This window comes from Musca autumnalis, unplaced genomic scaffold (genome assembly GCF_047663935.1).
Source record: "Musca autumnalis isolate F117 unplaced genomic scaffold, ASM4766393v1 scaffold_3, whole genome shotgun sequence".
NCBI classification, from domain to species: Eukaryota; Metazoa; Arthropoda; class Insecta; order Diptera; family Muscidae; genus Musca; species Musca autumnalis.
This window is the reverse complement of record NW_027411866.1, coordinates 240150988-240175657: the sequence shown is the minus strand read 5'-3', so window position 1 is coordinate 240175657 and position 24670 is coordinate 240150988. Positions and strand designations below refer to the sequence as shown.

The 24670-nt window shown below is 29.5% G+C and overlaps 1 protein-coding gene across 30 annotated transcripts in view; it reads left to right on the top strand.

The window, feature by feature from the left end:
• The window catches only part of dnc (phosphodiesterase dunce), a 1334769-nt gene that overhangs the window by 1145162 nt on the left and 164937 nt on the right, over positions 1 to 24670 (top strand). The gene's annotated exons all lie outside the window — the stretch shown is intronic.

The window sequence follows — 24670 nt, the reverse complement described above, 5'->3', positions numbered from 1 at the left end:
AAATGAAGGGAACACCTTTGCAACACAGGCCAAGACAAGCACTTGAGGCCATTATTGTGTATTACCAAAAAGGAGAGGTATGGAAATTAATTTTCATTTTCCTAAATGTTTGACTAGGTGATAGATGGAAATAGCTTCCCAACTACTATGTAAACTAAAAATTCCCCTTTAGCAATTCCTAAAAGTTTATTAATATAAATTTTAATAAATAATAAAAATAAATGAATCTATTTGGAAACTGAATTCGCTAAAGGGTACATAAACCTAAGAGTGTGCTTTATATCGCCTGTGTCGTGTCTATCCCGCTGCTTTGTAAAGGGGTGCAGAGGATTATGGTGCCAAGCACCAACGACCAAATTGAAGAGGGCCTTAACCAAGTATGAATTTTCATTTGTACTACGCCTTGCGTTCGTCCCTGGTACAAAGGCTTATGAAATACTGAGGCGATGATTTGTCTCCGCATCAATAAAATTATTCTTTAAAATATCTTTTAAAATCCAAATTGGTAATTTTTTTATATCGTTTAAAAATTCACTTTGGTGAAAATTGTTCTTTGTAAAACCACGTTGGTGATTTCTTTCGTTAAAAAATAGTTTAAGAATACCCGATGGTGATTTATTATACCCTCAGCCTTTAGGCTAAAGAGGGTATTTACACTTTGATACGACCAAAAATGTGCCTCATCGAAATAATGGTTTTAGACCCCAAGTATGTTTGTACGATATCCGTTTCAGACAATTTTGAGTAGATCTAGCAATGTCCGTCCGTCTGTCTGTCTGGCAGGTTGGTGCGCACGATAACTCTCGAACAGATCAATCGATTTGTTTCAAATTTTGGGTATCGAAATATTTTGTCCAGATTCGATTTAAGTTCGAAGATGGACCATATAGGTCCACTCCTTCAGGTACCTCCCCCACAAATGTTCAAAAATTGTCGCAAAATGTGTTCGCACGATAACTCTTGTAGGGAATAACCGATTTGGTCCATACTTTGCACATCGTGTAATTTCTACCAAGTTTAGATGAGGTTCCAATATGGACTCAATCGGTCCACTCCTTCGGGTACCTCCCACACAAAATTTCGGAAAAGTTCAGTTTAGGAATTGGTCTCGCTTTGATTTTTGTTTACGCAAGTTGTATTCGCTGTCCTCTATACGACGCTGTAAGTTTCATTAGGGGCAAGTCCATACTTCCTGAGAAAATAGCCTGAAAGTTACAAAAAACCCAATGACACCGTGTGTAGTGTTTGAATCGCAAGATAACTCGCGAACGGATCTGCCGATTCGGTCCAAAATTTGGCTTTCGTAATATTTTGTCCAAACTTAGTTCAAGTTCAAAGATGGATTATATCGGTCCACTCCTTCCGGCACCTCCCCCACAAACATTTGGTGAACATTTTCTTTAAAAATCCAGGTAGTGAAAATTATCCTTAACAAATCTTTTAAAAATCCACGTTGGAGATAATTTTTATTTCAAAATCCACGTTGGTGAAAATTTTTCTTTCAAAATCTATGTTAGTGAAAATTTCTCCTAAAACAATCTTTTAAAAATCCACGTTGTTGAACAATTTTCTTTTAAAATCCACGTTGGTGAAAATTTCTCCTTAGAATTCTTTTAAAAATCGACGTTGGTGAAATTTTTTCATTAACAAAACTTTTAAAAATCCACGTTTGTGAATTTAAAAATCACGTTGATGAACATTTTTTAAAAAAAGTCCTTTAAAAATTCACGTTGATGAAGATTATTTAAAAATCTTTTAAAAATTCACGTTGGTGAAAATTATATTTAAAAATTTTTTTTTTAAAGAAATACAAGTTGGCGAAGATTATTTTTTAAAAAAATGCACATTGATGAAAATTATTTTTTTTTTAAAATCCACGTTGGCGAAAATTATTTAATAAAATATTAAAGCCGAAGATTATTTTTTTTAAAAATCCACGTTGGTGAAAATAATTGTTTTTTAAATCCACGTTGGTGAAAATTATTTTTTTAAAAAATCCACGATGGTGAAAATTATTTTTTTAAAAAATCCACTTTGGTGAAAATAATTTTTTTTTAAATCCACGTTGGTGAAAATTATTTTTTTAAAAAATCCACGTTGGTGAAAATTATTTTTTTAAAAAATCCACGTTGGCGAAATTAATTTTTTTTAAATCCACGTTGGTGAAGATTATTTTTTTAAAAAATCCACGTTGGTGAAAATTATTTTTTAAAAATCCACGTTGGTGAAAATTATTTTTTTTTAAATCCACGTTGGTGATTTTTTTTTTTAAATTCACGTTGGTGAAAATTATTTTTTAAAAAAACCACGTTGGTGAAAATTATTTTTAAAAAAAAAAACACGTTGGTGAAAATAATTTTTTAAAAATACCACGTTGGTGAAAATTATTTTTTAAAAAAAACACGTTGGTGAAAATTATTTTTTAAAAAAAATCACGTTGGTGAAAATTATTTTTTTAAAAATCCATGTTGGTGAAAATTATTTTTTAAAAAATCCACGTTGTTGAAAATTATTTTTTAAAAAATCCACGTTAGTGAAAATTATTTTTTAAAAAATCCACGTTGCTGAAAATTATTTTTTAAAAAATACACGTTGGTGAAAATTGTTGTTGTAAAAAATCCACGTTGGAGAAAATTATTTTTTAAAAAATCCACGTTGGTGAAAATTATTTTTTAAAAAATCTACGTTGGAGAAAATTATTTTTTAAAAAATCCACGTTGGTGAAAATTATTTTTTAAAAAATCCACGTTGTTGAAAATTATTTTTTAAAAAATCCACGTTAGTGAAAATTATTTTTTAAAAAATCCACGTTGCTGAAAATTATATTTTAAAAAATACACGTTGGTGAAAATTATTTTTTTTTTTAAATCCACGTTGGTGAAAATTATTTTTTTAAAAAATCCACGTAGCAGAAGTTTATTTTTTTAAGAAATCCACGTTGTTGAAAATTATTTTTTTAAAAAAATCCACGTTGGTGAAAATTATTTTTTTAAAAAAATCCACGTTGGTGAAAATTATTTTTTTAAAAAAATCCACGTTGGTGAAAATTATTTTTTTTAAAAAATCCACGTTGGTGAAAATTATTTTTTTAAAAAATCCAAGTTGGTGAAAATTATTTTTTTAAAAAATCCACGTTGGTGAAAATTTTTTTTTAAAAAATCCACGTTGGTGAAAATTATTATTTTAAAAAATCCACGTTGGTAAAAATTATCTTTTAAAAAATCCACGTTTGTGAAAATTATTTTTTTAAAATCCAGGTTGGTAAAAATTATTGTTTAAAAAATCCACGTTGCTGAAAATTATTTTTTTTTTAAAAAATCCACGTTGGTGAAAATTATTTTTTTAAAAAATCCACGTAGCAGAAGTTTATTTTTTAAAAAATACACGTTGGTGAAAATTATTTTTTTAAAAAATACACGTTGGTGAAATTAATTTTTTAAAAAATCGATGTTGGTGAAAATTATTTTTTAAAAAAGCCCACGTAGCAGAAGATATTTTTTTATATCTATGGTAGTGAAAATTATTTTTTTCAAAATCCACTTCTCAGAAGATTATTTTTTAAAAAATCGACGTTGATGAAAATTATTTTTTTGAAAATCGAAGTTTGTGAGAATTATTTCCTTTTTTGCACATTGGCGAAAAATGTAAAAATTATTTTTTAAGAACCCTCGTTGGTGAAAAATATTTTTTAAAAATCATTTAAAAATCCACGTTGGTAACAAATTATCACTTAAAGAAGAAGAAAATTATTTTTTAAAAAATCCACGTTGGTGAAAATTATTTTTAAAAAAATCCACGTTGGTGAAAATTATTTTTAAAAAATCTACGTTGGTGAAATTTATTTTTTTAAAAAATCTACGTTAGTGAAATTTATTTTTTTAAAAAATCTACGTTGGTGAAATTTATTTTTTTAAAAAATCCACGTTGGTGAAAATTGTTTTTTAAAAAATCCACGTTGGTGAAAATTATTTTTTAAAAAATCCACGTTGGTGAAAATTATTTTTTAAAAAATCCACGTTGGTGAAAATTATTTTTTAAAAAATCCACGTTGTTGAAAATTATTTTTTAAAAAATCCACGTTGGTGAAAATTATTTTTTAAAAAATCCACGTTAGTGAAAATTATTTTTTAAAAAATCCACGTTGGTGAAAATTATTTTTTAAAAAATCCACGTTGGTGAAAATTATTTTTTAAAAAATCCACGTTGGTGAAAATTATTTTTAAAAAATCTACGTTGGTGAAATTTATTTTTTTAAAAAATCAACGTTGGTGAAATTTATTTTTTTAAAAAATCTACGTTGGTGAAATTTATTTTTTTAAAAAATCCACGTTGGTGAAATTTATTTTTTAAAAAATCCACGTTGGTGAAAATTGTTTTTTTAAAAATCCACGTTGGTGAAAATTATTTTTTAAAAAATCCACGTTGGTGAAAATTATTTTTTAAAAAATCCTCGTTGGTGAAAATTATTTTTTAAAAAATCCATGTTGGTGAAAATTATTTTTTAAAAAATCCACGTTGGTGAAAATTATTTTTTAAAAAAATCCACGTTGGTGAAAATTATTTTTTAAAAAATCCACGTTGGTGAAAATTATTTTTTAAAAAAGCCCACGTAGCGGAAGATATTTTTTTATATCTATGGTAGTGAAAATTATTTTTTTTTTCAAAATCCACTTAGCAGAAGATTATTTTTTTTAAAAATCGACGTTAATGAAAATTATTTTTTTGAAAATCCAAGTTTGTGAAAATTATTTTCTTTTTTAAATGCACATTGGCGAAAAATGTTAAAATTATTTTTTAAGAACCCTCGTTGGTGAAAAATATTTTTTAAAAATCATTTAAAAATCCACGTTGGTAACAAATTATCACTTAAAAATCGTTTAAAAATTATCAGTAAAATTTTGCAACACTATCAGTTCGTTTTGAAAAACATTACTCTCTGTAATAGAGAGTAATGATGAAGTTTAAGCCATTGGGGGTAACACTCCAGACTTAAAAAACAATCAAATGAGATTGAAACTTCAACCAAAAACAAAACAAACATTTTAAAAAAATATTAAAAATCTTCGTAGTTTAAAAAAAAACACGTTGATGAAAACTATTTTTTTAAAAAATCCAATTATTTTTTTTTAACAAATCTACGGTAGTGAAAATTATTTTTTAGAAAATCCACGTTTGTGAAAATTATTTCTCTTTTTAAATCCACATTGGCGAAAAATGTAAAAATTATTTTTTAAGAACCCACATTGGTGATAATTATTTTTTAAAAAATCAATATTGGTGAAAATTGTTTTTTAAAAGTCCACGTTGGTAAAAAAATTTTCCTTGAAAATCGTTTAGAAATATACATTGGAGAAAATCATTCTTTAAAAAATTTGTAAAATCCACATTGTTGAAAATTATTCTTTGAAACTCTTTTAAAAATCCCTGTTGGCAGAAATTGCTAATTGAAAAGTCGTTTAAATCTCCACTTCGGTGAAAATTATTCTTTAAAAATCGTTTAAAAATCCACGATGGTGAAAATTAATCTTTAAAAAATCGTTCAAAATACACGTTGTAGAAATTTTTAATTAAAAAATATTTTAAAATACACGTTGTTGGAAAATATTTTTTAAAAAAAAAAATCTTTTAAAATACCCGTTGTTGCAAAATATTCTTTTAAAAAATTATTCGTATATTTCTAACACCACTCCAATATCACTAAGGAAATCATAATCAATATTTTCATCATGATAATTATTATTATTATCATCATCATCAACCACCACTACAAACAACCATCACCGTTTTTTGTAGTCTAAAATTAGGCATTTGTGAAAATAGATTTTCTAACGAACCTTTTATAAATACAAATTGTCAGGAAGGGGGTGGAGAGTCAAAGCGAAAAAGTCCAAAGAACTCAAGTACAATAGCCTATAGAGGTATATATATGTATATAAATATATATTTCTACATGGTCGGTGTGCAAAAGCGGAGCTTCCTGCTCGTATGATGGCAGGAAGTTGGCCAACAATGGAAGGAAAACATTTAATTAAATTACATTTAAGTGTTATGGTTCTATTAAAGGATCCGTGTCATAATGGAGCTTGTTAACATTTTCTTCTATTTTGTAGTCGGTTCGTGTTTTTTTCTGTTGCTTTGAAAATTGAAAATTCTCGTTATATTCACTACATGCTTGTTAAACGTTTTTTTTTATATTGTCGGGATGGCACAAAAAGCCAGATATTGTACATTGCAAAATGGAACATTGACTTTAACAGCCTGTTCTACGGCCTGTGTTTCGTGTTGGGCTATCTAAAAATAAACTAATTGCATTATTGTGCAAATGGTTTTGCATAAAAATATTTTCGAAAGAAAAAAGGTGAAACAATGGGGAATTATTTTAGCAAACGGAGACCAGGAGTAGGCACGCTGATGATGGTGGATATCCTTTGTCTGACTATGAATATCCTGTGATTGTTATTATATAATGCGGATTTATAAGATGTTCAAAAAAATCTTTTAAAAATTGTACAAATGTTCAAAACACATTACATCCTTACAGTTCATGGCCCCTCCACAATAATTTATAAAATTGCATATCTCTTCTCCTCCCCTCTTAACCACACACTTTCACTTAGGATAAGAAAAAATTCTAAAATTAAAAGCCTAACAGAATTACAAACATGCTGTGCTGCTCTTCATTAATTCCCTCTATCCTCATTTTAACAATGAAGTGAAATAACTTCCTGCCACCCCAGCAGCCATTAACAGTGAAATATGTGGGGACACAAGACATGGCCTACTAAGTGAGTTCTCCCTCTCACCCACACTCCCAACAGCACACATATTTCATCATTATTATGATCATTAAACATTGTTGGTGTTAGCGTTTGTTGTTGTTGTTGCTTTTTTGTTCCAATTAAGCTTTAATGACAGGTTTTTATAAAAGCTTTAAAACAAAACAAAAAAAGGCGAAATTGATTTGGGCCTCCATTCGCGTTTCGTTTGCTAGGAGAAAATTTTCCCCAAACCAAATTGAATTTAGCACGGTTGTTAGTCTCTTCTATGCCGACGTTTCGTTAGTGAACAAATGGCCAAAAATGTTTGTGACGTCATTTGTTAACAACACCTAGGAGTGAGGAAATTCGGTTTGGTGTTTTAAATTTCTTAAATTCTTTGCAGGAATTTAATTAAAACTCTTAATGGCCATTAGTGTAAGGTTGTATGGGTGTGCTAGGGTTGTTATATTTCTGGTATTAGTTTTTAGATTAATGCAGGAATATGGGCCATTAAAGTGTGTGCGGTTTTTACTTCCGGTTTAGACTTTATTAAAAATATTGTTAGACGGAATAAATTATAAAGGTTGTTTAAAAAATCTTTGAAAATCTTTTAAATGTCCACGGTGGTGAAAATGTTTCTTTAAAAGTCCACGTTGGTGAAAATAATTCTTTAAAAGTCTGTTAAAAGTCCTCGTTGGTGAGAAATATTCTTTAAAAACTCTTTCAAATGTCCAAGTTGGTGAAAAAGATTCTTTAAAAAATCTTTTAGAAGTTTCATTAAAAAATCTTATTGAAAATATTTTTTCTTAAAAAATCCACGTTGAAAATATTTTTCTTAAAATATCCACGTTGAAAATATTTTTCTTAAAAAATCCACGTTGAAAATATTTTTCTTAAAAAATCCACGTTGAAAATATTTTTCTTAAAATATCCACGTTGAAAATATTTTTCTTAAAAAATCCACGTTGAAAATATTTTTCTTAAAAAATCAACGTTAAAAATATTTTTCTTAAAAAATCCACGTTGAAAATATTTTTCTTAAAAAATACACGTTCAAAATATTCTTTTAAAAATCCACGGTATAAAATATCCTTTCAAAAATCCACTAGGATGAAAAATATTCTTTTAAAAATCCACGTTGGTGAAAAAAATTCTTTTAAAAATCCACGTTGGTGAAAAATATTCTTTTAAAAATCTACGTTAGTGAAAAATATTCTTTAAAAAATCCACGTTGGTGAAAAATATTCCTTTAAAAAATCCACGTTGGTGAAAAATATTCCTTTAAAAATCCACTTTGGTGAAAAATATTCCTTTAAAAAATCCACCTTGAAAATATTTTTTATAAAAAATCCAAGTTGGTGAAAAATATTCCTTTAAAAAATCCAAGTTGAAAATATTTTTTTTTTAAATCCACGTTGGTGAAAAATATTCTTTAAAAAATTCACGTTGGTGAAAAATATTCTTTTAAAAATCCATCTTGGTAAAAAATATTCTTTAAATAATCCACGTTGGTGAAAAATATTCCTTTAAAACTCCATGTTGGTGAAAAATATTCTTTTAAAAATTCACATTGGTGAAAAATATTCTTTTAAGAATGCACATTAGTGAAAAATTTTCTTTTAAAATCCACGTTGGTGAAAAATATTCTTTTAAAAAGTCCACGTTGGTGAAAAATATTCTTTTAAAAATCCACGTTGGTGAAAAATATTTTTTAAAAAATCCACGTTGGTGAAAAATATTCTTTAAAAAATCCACGTTGGTGAAAAATATTCCTTTAAAAAATCCACGTTGGTAAAAAATATTCCTTTAAAAAATCCACGTTGGTGAAAAATATTCTTTTAAAAATCCACGTTGGTGAAAAATATTCTTTTAAAAATACACGTTGGTGAAAAATATTCTTTTAAAAATCCACGTTGGTGAAAAATATTCTTTTAAAAAATCCACGTTGGTTAAAAATATTCTTTTAAAAAATAAACGTTGGTGAAAAATATTCTTTTAAAAAATCCACGTTGTTGAAAAATATTCTTTTAAAAATCCACGTTGGTGAAACATATTCTTTTAAAAAATCCACGTTGAAAGTATTTTTTTTTTAAATCCACGTTAAAAATATTTTTTTTAAAAAAAATCAATGTTGGTGAAAAAAAAAATATTCTTTTACAAAATCCACGTTGTTGAAAAATATTCTTTTACAAAATCCACGTTGTTGAAAAATATTCTTTTAAAAATCCACGTTGGTGAAACATATTCTTTTAAAAAATCCACGTTGAAAGTATTTTTTTTTTTTTAAATCCACGTAAAAATTTTTTTTTTTAAAAAAAATCAATGTTGGTGAAAAAAAATATTATTTTAAAAAATCCACGTTGAGAATATTTTTTTTTTTTAATCAACGTTGGTGAAAAATATTCTTTTAAAAATTCACGTTGGTGAAAAATATTCTTTTAAAAATTCACGTTGGTGAAAAATATTCTTTTAAAAATTCACGTTGGTGAAAAATATTCTTTTAAAAATCCACGTTGGTGAAAATATTTTTTTAAAAAATCCACGTTGGTGAAAAATATTCTTTTAAAAATCCACGTTGGTGAAAAATATTCTTTTAAAAATTCACGTTGGTGAAAAATATTCTTTTAAAAATTCACGTTGGTGAAAAATATATTTTTTTAAAAATCCACGTTGGTGAAAAATATTCTTTTAAAAATTCACGTTGGTGAAAAATATATTTTTTTAAAAATCCACGTTGGTGAAAAATATTCTTTTAAAAATTCACGTTGGTGAAAAATATTCTTTTAAAAATTCACGTTGGTGAAAAATATTCTTTTAAAAATCCACGTTGGTGAAAATATTTTTTTAAAAAATCCACGTTGGTGAAAAATATTCTTTAAAAAATCCACGTTGGTGAAAAATATTCTTTTAAAAATCCACGTTGGTGAAAAATATTCTTTTAAAAATCCACGTTGGTGAAAAATATTCTTTTAAAAATCCACGTTGGTGAAAAATATTCTTTTAAAAATCCAAGTTTTTGAAAAATATTCTTTCAAAAATCCATGTTGGTATTATTTTAAAAAATCACGTTGGTGAAAATCTTCATTTAAAAATCCATGTTGGTGAAAAATATTCTTTTAAAAATTCCACGTTGGTGTAAAATATTCTTTTAAAAATCCATTAGGATAAAAAATATTATTTTCAAAATCCACCTTGGTGAAAAATATTCTTTAAAAAAAATCCACGTTGGTGAAAAATATTTTTTAAAAAAAAAATCCACGTTGGTGAAAAATATTCTTTTAAAAAAACCAAGTTGGTGAAAAATATTCTTAAAAAAAAACACGTTGGTGAAAAATATTCTTTTTAAAAAATCCACGTTGGTGAAACATGTTCTTTTAAAAAATCCACGTTGGTGAAAAATATTCTTTTAAAAAATCCACGTTGATGAAAAATATTCTTTTAAAAAATCCACGTTGATGAAAAATATTCTTTAAAAAATCCACGTTGGTGAAAAATATTCTTTTAAAAAATCCACGTTGGTAAAAAATATTCTTTTAAAAATCCACGTTGGTGAAAAATATTCTTTTTACAAATCCACGTTGAAAATATTTTTCTTAAAAAATCCTCGTTGATGAAAAATATTCTTTTAAAAATCCACGTTGGTGAAAAATATTTTTTTAAAAATTCACATTGGTGAAAAATATTCTTTAAAAAATCCTCGTTGATGAAAAATATTCTTTTAAAAATCCACGTTGGTGAAAAATATTTTTTTAAAAATTCACATTGGTGAAAAATGTTCTTTAAAAATCCACGTTGGTGAAAAATATTATTTTAAAAATCAAAGTTGGTGGACAATATTCTTTTTAAAAATCCACGCTGTTGTAAAATAATCTTTTAAAAATCCGCGTTGGTAAAGAATAATCCTTTGAAAATCCACGTTGAATTAAATAATCCAATTTCAATCTACCATTTCTTGTAATATGCAGAACCCAGCTAAAAACGTTAAAGTTCTCCGTACATTTGCTTTTTACACAATTATATACATACATACCTTTGTATGTATATGTGCGAATGTTTGAAAATTCATTACTTATAGTTATTACCAACATGGGACAATTTAATAACATATTATAACACCATTATTATCGTCATTGTCGTCATCATCATTTGCAGTTAAACAACTTACGCACATAACTGCATTTAAAAAAAAATATACCCACACCGAAGTATGTACATATGTATGTAGTCTTCTTATATTGATTCAGTTCAGTGAAGTATGACAAACAACCAACAAGTCCTGTTAGCAGTTATTTCATATATTCTTTAATATCCTTTGAAGCAATTATACAAACCATTTATACATCGCAGACAGATACACACACACACTTCCACATCTACACACATTCACATGAAAAACCATTTAGTCAGACGTACTTTCAAACAAACGGGAAAGACAGTTAGTACATTCAAACATTTTGCAAAGGCCATAAAATCATCATCATCAGCGGCAGCAGCACCACCAATACCACCAGTATACAAAATGTATGTATGTACGAGTATGTGCGTGAAGTTTATATGACTGGGCCTGTAGATATGAGTTTCACAGTCAGTCATTGCCGTTTATAAAACGTGGGAATGTGTGTCACATATAATATATGTTTTTTTTTTCTTATCATTGCTTTTCATCTTCTCCTCGTTTTAATTTTTTGCTTTGACGTTAGTTTTTCTATCTATCTCAACACTTGTAAGCGTATGTCATCATTACTCAGTAACATGTCAATAATGTTGACATTAATTTGAACGTTTTTTTTTTCGACTAACACTCTCGTACTTAACTTTCCCGCTGATGTGTATATTAGGGTGAGAGGTCATTTCGTTGTTGGTATTGCTTAAGAAATCCTCGAAAAATCCACGTTTGGAAAATCGTTATAAATCAGACCTTAAAAATACGAATCTGGATATATATTTTCAAAAATCACCGTTGGTGAAAGAATCTTTTTTAAAAATCCACGTACATGAACAAATATTTTTTAATCCACATTGGCTAAAAAAAAATTAATCCACATTGGGAAAAAAGTATTTTTGGGGGAAAAGTATTTTTTAAAATCCACGTTGATGAACAAATTATTTTATTTCAAAAATCCAGTTTGTGGAAAAAATTATTTTTTAAAATCCACGTTGATGAACAAATTATTTTATTTCAAAAATCCAGTTTGTGGAAAAAATTATTTTTTTAAAAAATCCACGTTGGCGAAAAAAAATTATTTTCTTAAATATCAACATTGGTGAAAAAAATTATTTTCTTAAATATCAACATTAGTGAAAAAATATTTTCGTAAATGTTGCTGAAAAAAATATCTTTAAAAAATCCACGTTGGTGAAAAAAAAAAAAAATTAAAAAATCCACGTTGGTGAAAAAAATATTTTTTAAAAAACCCACGTTGGTGAAAAAATATTTTTTTTAAATCCACGTTGGTGAAAAAAAATATTTTTTAAAAAACCCACGTTGGTGAAAAAATATTTTATTCTAAATCCATTTTGGTGAAAATAAATATTTTTTCTAAATCCATGTTGGTGAAAATAAATATTTTTTAAAAAACCCGCGTTGGTGAAAATAAATATTTTTTAAAAAATCCAAGTTGGTGAAAATAAATATTTTTTTAAAAAATCCACGTTGGTGAAAAAAAATATTTTTTTTTTAAAAATCCACGTTGGTGAAAAAAATATTTTTTTAAAAAATCCACGTTGGTGAAAAAAATATTTTTTTTAAAAATTCCACGTTGGTGAAAAAAAATATTTTTTTAAAAAATCCACGTTGGTAAAAAAATTTAAAAATTCACGTAGGTGAAAAAAATATTTTTTAAAAAATCCACGTTGGAAAAAAAATTTTTTTTTAAGAAATCCACGTTGGTGAAATTTTTTTTTTTTAAAAATCCACGTTGGTGAATTTTTTTTTTTAAAAAATCCACGTTGGTGAATTTTTTTTTTAAAAAAATTCACGTTGGTGAATTTTTTTTTTTAAAAAATTCACGTTGGTGAAAAAAATATTTTTTAAAAAATCCACGTTGGTGAAATTTTTTTTTTAAAAAATTCACGTTGGTGAAATTTTTTTTTTTAAAAATCCACGTTGGTGAAAAAAATATTTTTTAAAAAATCCACGTTGGTGAAAAAAATATTTTTTTAAAAAATCCACGTTGGTGAAAAAAAATATTTTTTTTAAAAAATCCACGTTGGTGAAAAAAATATTTTTTTAAAAAATCCACGCTGGTGAAAAAAAAAATATTTTTTTTATAAAATCAACGTTGGTGAAAAAAAAATATTTTTTTAAAAAATCCACGTTGGTGAAAAAAAAAATATTTTTTTTAAAATATCCACCTTGGTGAAAAAAATATTTTTTATAAAATCCACGTTGGTGAAAAAATTTTTTTTTTAAATCCACGCTGGTGAAAAAAAAAATTAAATATCCACTTTGGTGAAAAAAAAAATATTTTTTTAAAAAATCCAATTTGGTAAAAAAAATATTTTTTTTTAAATCCATGTTGGTGAAAAAAAAAAATATTTTTTTTTTTAAATCAATGTTGGTGAAAAAAATATTTTTTAAAAAAAAACCACGTTGGTGAAAAAAAATATATTTTAAAAAAATCCACGTTGGTGAAAAAAAATATTTTTTTAAAAAATCCCCGTTGATTAAAAAGAATTCTTTCTTTAAAATATCCAAGTTGGTGACGAAAAAAATATGTTTTAAAAACTCAACGTTAATGAAAAAAGATTTTTTCCATCCATCCATATTCAGACCAAGCGTGGATTTTTAAGACAGATCACCAAGCGGGGATTTTTTATTTTTCCAGAAGTTCCATTTGTCGTGGATTTTTTAAGACAATTTTCCATCCACCTTCAGACCATTAAGCGTGGATTTTTAAGACAGATCACCAAGCGGGGATTTTTTATTTTTCCAGAAGTTCCATTAGTCGTGGATTTTTTAAGACAATTTTCCATCCACCTTCATACCATTAACCGTGGATTTTTAAGACAGATCACCAAGCGGGGATTTTTTATTTTTCCAGAAGTTCCATTTGTCGTGGATTTTTTTAAGACAATTTTCCATCCACCTTCAGACCATTAAGCGTGGATTTTTAAGACAGATCACCAAGCGGGGATTTTTTATTTTTCCAGAAGTTCCATTAGTCGTGGATTTTTTAAGACAATTTTCCATCCACCTTCAGACCATTAAGCGTGGATTTTTAAGACAGATCACCAAGCGGGGATTTTTTATTTTTCCAGAAGTTCCAATTGTCGTGGGTTTTTTTAAAGAATATTTTTCCTGAAGTTCCATTTGTCGTGGGTTTTTTTAAAGAATATTTTTCCTGAAGTTCCACTTAGCCTGGATTTTTTAAAGAATCCTGAAGTTCGACTTGGCGTGGATTTTTTAACTAATATTTTTCCTGAAGGTTCAATTTTAAAAGTATATTTTTCCAAAGGTCTGCCTTGCGTGGATTTTTAAAGAATATTTTAAAAAAATGTATTTCTCAAAGTCCAAATGGCGTGGATTTTTTTAAAGAATATTTTTCCTGAAGCTCCACTTGGCGTGGATTTTTTATAGAATATTTTTCCTGAAGGTCCACTTGTCCTGGATTTTTTAAAGAATATTTTTCCTGAAGCTCCACTTGGCGTGGATTTTTTAAAGAATATTTTTCCTGAATGCCCACTTCGCGTAGTTTTTTTATGGAATGTTTTTCCCAAAGTTCCACTTGGCATGGATTTTTTATATAATATATTTCCTGAAGGTCCTCGTGGCATGGATGTTTTAAATAATATTTTTCCAGAAGGTCCATCTGGCGCGGAGATTTTTAAAGAATATTTTTTCCATACATTTTTAAAAATACTTTCCTTTTTTACCCTTTTGTGCCTCCTACGTTTGTATTGGTTGGCAAAATAACCTTAAGCCTAAAAGTAGACTATAGCCAAAAATACAGTTAGTCGCCTATACAGCACATAACACTTAAAATAGTAACAGCAATGAAAAGCCACTTTGTCATCTACACACACACACACACTAACTAAAACACACTAACACCTCAATATCAAAATTCATATAAACAACTATTTTGGAATTTCTAAAAAAAAAAAAATCTCTAACAAAGAAAAAAACTAGTAGAGCCAAAGACTGAATACTGACGACCAGAGGAGTCGTCGGCAAATAGAAAGAAACGACATAAATATCAAAGAAATGACAGAGGAAAGCAAACACAAAAACGATGTATGATGATCTAGATTGCTTCTTGTACTTCCTTAGAATTGCAAATATAAGTACGTGTCACAGCAAGTTGTAAAAGCCAACCAACCCATTCGGAAAGCGAGTCAATGCTATTTGCTGCTTCGATGTGCGAGAGTGTGTGTGTCTGTGAAATATTTCACATACTTTGACATACCGCACAACGTTTGTACGTCACACATTTTCTTTTCTTTGAAATGTGTGGCAATGTTATGAATCTAGCATTGAGAGTGTGTTGGTTTTTTTGTCACACTCATACACACACACATACATATGTATTTATACACTTAACGACGACGTTTTATTTTAATGACGTCGTTGACGACCATGATTGTTTTGTAGTTGCTGGTGTTGCTGCTTTGGCTGTCAACCAACAATTGTTGGTGTCGTCGTCGTTGATGGTAGTTTTGTTTTTACAACTACTGCAGCAATGAATGACTGTCGTGACATGACACCACAATATTTATGGTATTTACACACATATAGGTATAGACTTTTTTATAGAATCATATCGAGAAGGACTTAGGATGGCTTCATACATACACACATACATGTGCATGTGTTTATGAATAGTGTATAGGTTGATTGTTCGCTTTGTTTGAAGACCGTTTTTTTTTGCTCTGTACAAAGCGTACAAAAATGTCTGAAATTTTTTTACTGGTAGAAGATGACAATATAATAGCAGAACTTTTATTTGAAGATAAATTCATACATATGTATCCTTTTTGTGTATGTGAAACAACTAGACATTGCATTGAAAATATCCTTTAAAAAAGTTTTGTTTTTGGTGTCTTTGCTCTTTTGCCCCAATAAAGTGCCACAAGAAAAAAATACTTCACTTCTATTGAAAAGTCATTGAGTGTTGTTAGCCAACTATGCGTTGCCATTAAGACAAAACCCCCTGAAGGTTTATTTGTTTTTGAAGAAATAAAAAAGGAAGTTGGCTAACGACCATTGTATGTTTTACTGTAGTTAGCCGCCCAGTCAGTATTGCTGTTATTCAAACAAATGCTAGTGGGCAGGCAGACAGCCAAATTCGAATGAGGAAAATGCATTATCGTATAATGGGGTGTTATGCGAAATTAAATTTCCGCGATAAAGGTGGATTTTTAAAGTAAATATAGACTAAAAAACGTGGATTTTTGAAGTAAAATTTTCAACAACCAATAGACCCATAAAAATTACTTAAAAAAATATTTTTTTTTCAAGAAGCTATAGACTAATAAAGTCGATTTTTTAACTAAATTTTTTTCACGTACCTATTGACCAATAAACGGGGGTTTTTTTAACTAAATTTTTCAAGTACCTATAGACCAATAAACCTGGATTTTTTAACTAAATTTTTTCAAGTACCTATAGACCAATAAACTTGGAGTTTTTAACTAAATTTCTTCAAGAACCTATAGACCAATAAACGTGGATTTTTCAAGTAAATGTTTTCAAGAAACTATAGACCAATAAACCTGGATTTTTAAAGTAGAATTTTTCAACAACCAATAGACCAATAAACGTGAATGTTTTAAGTAAATTTTTTCAAGAACCTATAGACCAATAAACGTGGATTTTTTAAGTAATTTTTTTCAACAACCTATAGACCAATAAACGTGGATTTTTTAAGTAATTTTTTTCAACAACCTATAGACCAATAAACGTGGATTTTTTAAGAAATTTTTTTCAACAACCTATAGACCAATAAACGTGGATTTTTTAAGTAATTTTTTTCAACAACCTATAGACCAATAAACGTGGATTTTTTAAGTAATTTTTTTCAACAACCTATAGACCAATAAACGTGGATTTTTTAAGTAATTTTTTTCAACAACCTATAGACCAATAAACCTGGATTTTTTAAGTAATTTTTTTCAACAACCTATAGACCAATAAACGTGGATGTTTTAAGTAATTTTTTTCAACAACCTATAGACCAATAAACGTGGATGTTTTAAGTAATTTTTTTCAACAACCTATAGACCAATAAACGTGGATTTTTTAAGTAATTTTTTTCAACAACCTATAGACCAATAAACGTGGATTTTTTAAGTAATTTTTTTCAACAACCTATAGACCAATAAACGTGGATTTTTTAAGTAATTTTTTTCAACAACCTATAGACCAATAAACGTGGATTTTTTAAGTAATTTTTTTCAACAACCTATAGACCAATAAACGTGGATTTTTTAAGTAATTTTTTTCAACAACCTATAGACCAATAAACGTGGATTTTTTAAGTAATTTTTTTCAACAACCTATAGACTAATAAAAGTGGATTTTTTAAGTAATTTCTTTCAACAACCTATAGACCAATAAAAGTGGATTTTTTAAGTAATTTTTTTCAACAACCTATAGACCAATAAAAGTGGATTTTTTAAGTAAAATTTTTTCAAGACCCAATAGGCCAATAAACGTGGATTTTTTAAGTAATTTTTTTCAACAACCTATAGACCAATAAACGTGGATTTTTTAAGTAATTTTTTCAAGAACCTATAGACCAATAAACGTGGGTTTTTAGGTAATTTTTTTAGAACCTTTAGACCAATAAACTTGGATTTTTTAAGTAATTTTTTTCAAAAACTTTTAGACCAATAATCTTGGATTTTTTAAGTAAATTTTTTAAGGACCTTTAGACCAATAAACCTGGATTTTTTTAGGTAAATTTTTTCAAGAACCTTTAGACCAATAAACGTGGATTTTTTAAGTAAAATTTTTCAAGAACCTTTAGACCAATAAACGTGGATTTTTAAGTAATTTTTTCAATAACCTATAGACCAATAAACATGAATTTTTAAGTAATTTTTTCAATAACCTATAGACCAATAAACATGAATTTTTAAGTAATTTTTTTTAAGAACCTAACACTTTGGTATCATGAAAAAATTCTTTAAAAAATCCCCGATTATGGTCCCTTGGTATCATGAAAAAAAAAAAATCTTAAAAAAATCCCCAATTATGGTCCCTTGGTATCAAGAAAAAAACTTTAAAAAATCCACGATTATGACCCTTTGGTTTGATGAAAAATATTCTTTAAAAACTCCACGATTATGGCCCTTTTGGTTTCATGAAGAAAATTATCCACGACCTAAGGGTCAATAGGCATGATTTTTATTAATTTTTTCAACCAACTAAAGCGAGGATTTTCATTGAATTTTTTTCCACCAACTAAAGGCAAATAGGTGTTGACTTTTATTGGAATTTTTTTCCACCAACTAAAGGAAATAGGGGTGGATTTTTTGAGGAATTTTTTAAGAACTATAGGCCAAAACGGCCGTATGCCTTTGACTACATTTTTTCAAAGACCTATAGGACAAATGCTCTGGGTTTTTGACGACATTTTTTCAAAAAACTTTGAGCCAATAGACTTAATTTTTTTGAGGAAATTTGTTCAAAGACACTTAGACCAATAGGCGTAGATTTTTTGAGAAAATTTTTTTCAAACCCCCTTATAGTACGTTTATATATAGCCAGATTTAACAAACCCACTGGGTTTCAAATGTCAATTCCTTTTCGTATACGTCAAAATCCTCATTATGAAGGTTAACCCAGCAAAAGGCTATAATATAAACATGGCCTTAGGCCAATAGCAGTAGATTTTTTGAGAAATTTTTCTTCAAAGAACCTTAGCCCAAGAGGCGTGGATTTTTTGAGACAATTTTTTCAAAGACCCTTTGGCCAAAAGGCGTGGATTTTTTGAGAAAATATTTTGAAAAACCCTTAGGCTAAAAGGCGTGGATTTTGTTGAGAACATTTTTTCAAAGACCCTTAGGCCAATTTTCGTGTATTTTTGAGAAAATTGTTTCAAAGACCCTTAGGCCAATAGGCGTAGATTTTTTGAGAAATTTTTTTAAAGACCCTTAGGCCAATAGCATGGATTTTTTGAGACAATTTTTTCAAAGACCATAGGCCAAAAGGCATGGATTTTTTGAGAAACATTTTTTGAAAAACCCTTAGGCTAAAAGGCGTGGATTTTGTTGATAAAATTTTTTCAAAGACCCTTAGGCCAATAGGCCTAGATTTTTTGAGAATATTTTTTCAAAGACCCTTAGGCATATAGGCGTGGATTTTTTGAGAATTTTTTTTCAAAGACCCTTAGGCCAATAAGCCTGGATTTTTTGACAACATTTTTTCAAAGACCCTTAGGCCAATAGGCGTAGATTTTTTGAGATTTTTTGTTTTCAAAGACCCTTAGGCCAATAGGCTTGGATTTTTTGAGACAATTTTTTCAAAGACCCCTAGGCCAAGAGGCTTTGATTTTTGAGATTTTTTTTTTGAAAGACCCTTAGGCCAATACTCGTGGATTTTTTGAGAAAATTTTTTGAAAGACCCTTAGGCCAATAGGCGTGCATTTTTTGAGAAAATTTTTTCAAAGACCCTTAGGCCAATATGCGTGAATTTTTTGAGAAATTTTTTTCAAAGAAATTGCAGTGCATTTTTGAAATTTATTTGATTTATAAAGTTTACAATAAAGACACAATGTCTGTAAATATAAAAACCCATGCCAACACATACATGCAACCACTACTCCTGACCACTACTTGAAGTACCAACTTCAACATAACTAACTTGCCAAACCTTCCTGCCTCTTTTAGTTCCGTTTATGCATTAAGCAAACAAGCAGACACCACCACATACAAACATTCAAAAATTGAGAACAAAATATAAGTGGTTACCTGGGAGATATATCTGGAAATTGGTATCATGGATACCAATTTTATTTTATTCTCCTGAAAAAGTTTAATATTGTTGTTGCAAAAATCCTACCACAAAAACCAAAATTTTACCATCGCCACTAACGATAAGGTATAAATACAAATGAAGGATAGGATGGAGGAGGCGAAGAAGATGATGAGAATGGAAACTGTGGCAGAGATTTTTATATTTAAATATTCTGGGGTATTTTTGCAGAATAATGATGAATCAAAACCAATGCCATCAAGGATATGGGACAGTGGCGTGGTTAGCCAGGGATGCTAAGGAGGAGGGAGATTAAAACATTTCCAAAGTGTATGTGCAGAGAAGTTGGCTTCTTAAATTAAGCACTTCTTAACGTTCTTCTCCACTCTGAAAGCTACGCCCATGTATGCAAATGGAATTTATTGTATTACAATAACAGAAGATTTTAATTTGAATAGAATGATTTGAAGAATGCCAACGGTAAGATGGAAATAAAAAAGGGATTAGAAAAAGGGGAAATTCCAAGGGGAACATACATATATACCATTAGGTAAAGAGGATAAGGGGGAAAAAGACCTTAAGCACAATATGAAATATTTTCAGGATTTTCTTAAATATTCCTTCATGGACTAACGGAGCAAACATGTAGAGAATATACTTTGATGTTCGCGAATTATTAAAAAAAACATTTTTATAGACTAAGAGACCTATAAACTGAGATATTTTAAAAAACATTTTTCTTCAAAACAAGAGACACCTTAAACTCGGTTTTTCCCCATTTTCAAATATTTTGAATTTAAGTTACTATTTATAAAGTAACTGTACACGATTGTATTGTACAAACATTTCTATTTTTGTCTCTAAGACAACTACATTTAGACGTTGTTGTTGTTGTGGTTCTGGCCGTGCCTTTGCTTCATTGAGCTTTTCCGTTTTAGAAAATGCCAACCAACAAGTGAAATGAACTATGACGTTTGCATGTGGAAAATTAGCCTAGCGTGCTCACAAATGGAAAAAAGTCTATAGTTTTGTTTTCACTTTTTGTTGTGCCGGTAAATGTCGGCAACCACATGGACGTCAGCAAGAACAATAATAAAATAAAGACAACGGCAGGATGGTAGTAACAACGCCAACAATTACAAAAGGCCATTAAATGGAAATTAAATAAAAAAAGGCGAGAGGGAGAGACATAGTCTAATAGTGTAGAAGCAATGTAAACAACAATTTGGTACAAATAGAGGTGTATCTACATCTAGGACCGAAACTTCCAGTAGCTGCAATTTTCAATAGAATATTTTCCTAGGAAAACATTTTCAACAAATATTCGCGCCTATTGGGCTTTAGGTCGTGGAAAATTCTTTTCTATAAAAATCCACGCCTATTGGGCTTTAGATCGAGGAAACAATTGTCAATAAAAATCCGCGCCTATTGGGCTTAAGGTTGAGGAAAAAAATGTCAATAAAAATCCTCGCCCATTGGGCTTTAGATCGAGGAAAAAATTGTGAATAAATATCCGCGCCTATTGGGCTTTAGGTCGAGGAAAAAATTGTCAAAAAATCCTAAGGGTCTTTGAAAAAATTTAATCAAAAATACTCGCCTATTCGCCTATTGTCCTTAAAAAAATTTCCTCAAAAACCCCACGCCTATTGGCCTAAGGGTCTTTGAAAAAAATCCTCAAAAAATCCAAGTCTAATGGCCTAAGGATCTCAATAAAAATAACTCAAAAAACGCCTATTGGCCTAAGGGTCTTTGAAAAAAATCCTCAAAAGATCCACGTCTATTGGCCTAACGGTGTTTGAAAAAAAAATCCTCAGAAATCATCAACTATTGGCCAAATTGTCTTTGAAAAAAATCCTCAAAAAATACACGCCTATTTGAATTTAGGTCGAGGAGTGCTTTGTCAATAAAAATCAAAAGGGTCTTTGAAAAAAATTCCTCAAAAAATCCACGCCTATTTGGCTTTAGGTCGAGGAATGCTTTGTCATTAAAAATCCTAAGGGTCCTTGAAAAAAATTCCTCAAAAAATCGACGCCTATTGGCCTAATTGTCTTTGAAAAAAAATTCCTCAAAAAATCCACGCCTATTTGGATTCAGGTCGAGGAATGCTTTGTCATTAAAAATCCTAAGGGTCTTTGAAAAAAATTTCTCAAAAAATCGACGCCTATTGGCCTAATTGTCTTTGAAAAAAAATCCTCAAAAAATCAACGCCTATTGGCCTAAGGGTCCTTGAAAAAATTTCCTTAAAAAATCCACGCTTATTTGGCTTTAGGTCAAGGAAAACTTTGTCATTAAAAATCCTAAGGGTCCTTGAAAAAATTTCCTCAAAAAATCCACGCCTATTGGCTAAGGGACCTTGAAAAAATTTCCTCAAAAAACCCAAGCCTATTGGCTAAGGGTCTTTAAAAAAATTTCCTGAAAAAATCCACGCCTATTAGCTAAGGGTCTTTAAAAAAAATTCCTGAAAAAATCCACGCCTATTGGCTAAGGGTCTTTAAAAAAATTTCCTGAAAAAATCCACGCTTATTTGGCTTTAGGTCAAGGAAAACTTTGTCATTAAAAATCCTAAGGGTCTTTGAAAAAATTTCCTCAAAAAATCCACGCCTATTGGCCTAAGGGTCTTTGAAAAAATTTCCTCAAAAAATCCACGCCTATTGGCCTAAGGGTCTTTGAAAAAATTTCCTCAAAAAATCCACGCCTATTGGCCTAAGGGTCTTTGAAAAAATTTCCTCAAAAAATCCACGCCTATTGGCCTAAGGGTCTTTGAAAAAATTTCCTCAAAAAATCCACGCCTATTGGCCTAAGGGTCTTTGAAAAAATTTCCTCAAAAAATCCACGCCTATTGGCCTAAGGGTCTTTGAAAAAATTTCCTCAAAAAATCCACGCCTATTGGCCTAAGGGTCTTTGAAAAAATTTCCTCAAAAAATCCACGCCTATTGGCCTAAGGGTCTTTGAAAAAATTTCCTCAAAAAATCCACGCCTATTGGCCTAAGGGTCTTTGAAAAAATTTCCTCAAAAAATCCACGCCTATTGGCCTAAGGGTCTTTGAAAAAATTTCCTCAAAAAATCCACGCCTATTGGCCTAAGGGTCTTTGAAAAAATTTCCTCAAAAAATCCACGCCTATTGGCCTAAGGGTCTTTGAAAAAAATTCCTCAAAAAATCCACGCCTATTGGCCTAAGGGTCTTTGAAAAAATTTCCTCAAAAAATCCACGCCTATTGGCCTAAGGGTCTTTGAAAAAATTTCCTCAAAAAATCCACGCCTATTGGCCTAAGGGTCTTTGAAAAAATTTTCTCAAAAAATCCACGCCTATTGGCCTAAGGGTCTTTGAAAAAATTTCCTCAAAAAATCCACGCCTATTGGCCTAAGGGTCTTTGAAAAAATTTCCTCAAAAAATCCACGCCTATTGGCCTAAGGGTCTTTGAAAAAATTTCTTCAAAAAATCCACGCCTATTGGCCTAAGTCTCTTTAATAAAATATATCAAAATATCCACGCCTATTGGCCTAAGGGTCTTTTACAAAATTTATCAAAAAATCCACTCCTATTGGCCTAAGGGTCTTTGAAAAAATTTATCAACAAATCCAAGCCTATTGGCCTAAGGGTCTTTGAAAAAATTTTCTCCAAAAATCCACGCCTATAGGTCTAAGGGTCTTTGAAAAAATTTTCTCAAAAAATCCAAGCATATTGACCTAAGGGTCTTTGAAAAAATTTCCTCAAAAAATCCACGCCTATTGGCCTAAGGGTCTTTGAAAAAATTTCCTCAAAAAATACACGCCTATTGACCTAAGGGTCTTTGAAAAAATTTCCTCAAAAATCCACGCCTATTGGGCTAAGGGTCTTTGAAAAAATTTCCTCAAAAAATCCACGCCTATTGGCCTAAGGGTCTTTGAAAAAAATTCCTCAAAAATACACGCCTATTGGCCTAAGGGTCTTTGAAAACATTTCCCCAAAAAATCCACGCCTATTGGCCTAAGGGTCTTTGAAAAAATTTCCTCAAAAAATCAACGCCTATTGGCCCAAGGGTATTTGAAAAAATTTCCTCAAAAAATCCACGCCTATTGGCCTAATGGTCTTTGAAAAAATTTCCTCAAAAAATTCACACCTATTGGTCTAAGGGTCTTTGAAAAAATTTCCACAAAAAACCTCGCTTATTGACCAAATGGTATTTGAAAAAAAAAAAATCCTCAAAAAATCCAGGCCTATTGGTTTCTGGGACTTTGAAAAAATCCTCAAAAAAAATCCACGCATATTGGCCTAAGGGTCTTTGACAAAAATTCCTCGAAAAATCTACGCCTATTGGCCTAAGGGTCTTTGAACAAAATGTATCAAAAAATCCACGCCTATTGGCCTAAGGGTCTTTGACAATAATTCCTCGAAAAATCTACGCCTATTGGCCTAAGGGTCTTTGAACAAAATGTCTCAAAAAATCCACGCCTTTTGGCCTTAGGGTCATGGAGCCAAAGGGCCATAATCGTGGATTTTTTTTTTCATTTTAGGAATGGGCCATAATCGCGGATTTTTTAAAGAATTTTTTTCATTTTAGGAATGGGCCATAATCGTGGATATTTTAAAGAATTTTTTTTAATGGTAGGTTAGTGGAAAAATTCCTTAAAAACCCGCGTCTATTGGCCTTTAGGTCGTGAAAAGAAATTTCATTAAAAAGCCACGCATATTGGTCTGAGATCCTTGAAAAATTAATAGTTTTGCGTGCTCCATTTTCATAATCCCCCAACGATGTCTACAATTACATGTAATGCAAATACTATCGAAGGCCAACTGAATTGAATAAGTAACATCCCACGACCCACCATCCGATAGCCAACCGAAACAACATCCATAGAAACAATTTTACTTATCGAATTCTCAATATCCTCGCATGCAGGAGTGGATGTTTTAAGTGCATGTAAAGGAAATTACAGACATTGGGTATCTGTGACTGGTTGGATGGCTGACTGGCTGGCATTTCAGTCACCAGATCTTCCAATTACAGTATAA